This window comes from Belonocnema kinseyi, chromosome 8 (genome assembly GCF_010883055.1).
Source record: "Belonocnema kinseyi isolate 2016_QV_RU_SX_M_011 chromosome 8, B_treatae_v1, whole genome shotgun sequence".
In the NCBI taxonomy this organism is placed as follows: Eukaryota; Metazoa; Arthropoda; class Insecta; order Hymenoptera; family Cynipidae; genus Belonocnema; species Belonocnema kinseyi.
In genome coordinates, this window is record NC_046664.1 from 20,686,753 (window position 1) to 20,688,377 (window position 1,625).

The following is a 1,625-nucleotide window of genomic DNA, read 5'->3' on the forward strand; positions in this document are numbered from 1 at the left end:
GGTGTTGATTTTGTCAACGTGTGGGTCATCAGTTGACGTTGAAGGACGCCCAGGACGTTCAACATCGTTAATCGACTGTCGGCCACCCTTGAAACGTGCATGCCACTTGAAACATGCAGTACGATTCATGGCAACATCACCGTAGGCCGTATTGAGCATGGCAAATGTTTCAGTTGCGGATTTCCTGAGTTTCACACAAAATTTCACACCAATTCGTTGCTCTTTCAGGCTGTCCATTTCGCAATCCGACAAACAAAAAAACACTCTTTACTTAAAACAGTGTAGCTTATCAAAAAATGAAGATATCTGCGACTGGAATACCGCGTTTTAAACAGCTGATCTGTACGAACTTAGCGACACCAAGCGGATTCTCCTGAAACCAACTCGAGCCGCGAAATTCAAACAGTCCGCGTATTTTTTGAACAGACCTCGTATATTCAGAGCCTATTACAAAGCAACCAAACGCGTCCTCGGGTTATCGAAAGAGAATCACTGTAACAAGGGTTTTTGCTGAATATGGTTACAATAATAATTAATAAGCAGTCACGGACAATTTGTTTACGTATGGTCCCGAAGGAATAACTCCTGAGCGAAAGAGTAGCAACATTACCAAAAGCTGAATGGCATCTGGATGAGGTGTCTCAAACGGTGACTGGGATATCGGGCGTCCTCTCTGAATATGCAGGCTTATGCTTGCATGCGGGGTTTTACAATGATGGACAAACACTTTGTCCTAGCTAGCCTTTACCTAATGCTGTACGCAGTTCCAACTGCTGCATCTAAGCTAGCGAAGAAACGAAAAATTGAAGGCGAAGATTTGGAAAACCAGAGTGTGAGCAAGGAAAATATTGATAAACTCGAGGAAAAAGTAAAGAAAAAATTTAAAGCATATCTGTTAATAATCTCAGTAAGAAAATTAAATTAGTATTTTAATTATTGCGTGCAGATTTTTTGTGCGATAAAAATATGAAACCTCTGCTTGTTTATAGATTGTTAATAAAGAAGTTCCCTTGTTTCAAAGAAAGCACATATTGCAGCCAATAATTGTAATTATTGGATCAATTATTAATCTGCAGCAACGGTATGCAGTTATCGAAGACGCATGGTATGAATTCGAAACTATTTTCGAATGTGCAGCCTTCACATTTAATTCTTTCTTTTCTCTAGATTGCGCTTATTGCGCTGAGACCTATAACATTTGGTATTTTATTTAACGAGCTATATATGAAATTAAATTAGCAAGAGAAAAGACAAGCCGTAGAATAAAAATTCTCGAAAAGCAAATCGAGCATATTTTTGAAAAACGACTGTATTTGGAACGGTTTACAATGAGAAGAAGCAGTTATATTTCGTATTTATCCTCATTTCAGGTTACAATTTTGGCCTATTTCCGAGGCAGAGATAAAAAACGGTTGTATTATAATGTCAGTTTCTGGAATGATGAATTTGTTTCGATGAATATTCCTTCTCGTCGAAATCTTCGTTCCAGAAGACAATAACCATTGACAGTTGCTTACAAAATGAAACAAATTGTGGAAATTGTTTCTAGAAACAATTTCTAAGGTTACGTTTCGAGGGTTAACGTTACGAAGTAAAAGTCACTTCCCATTCATCGATTTGCCGCA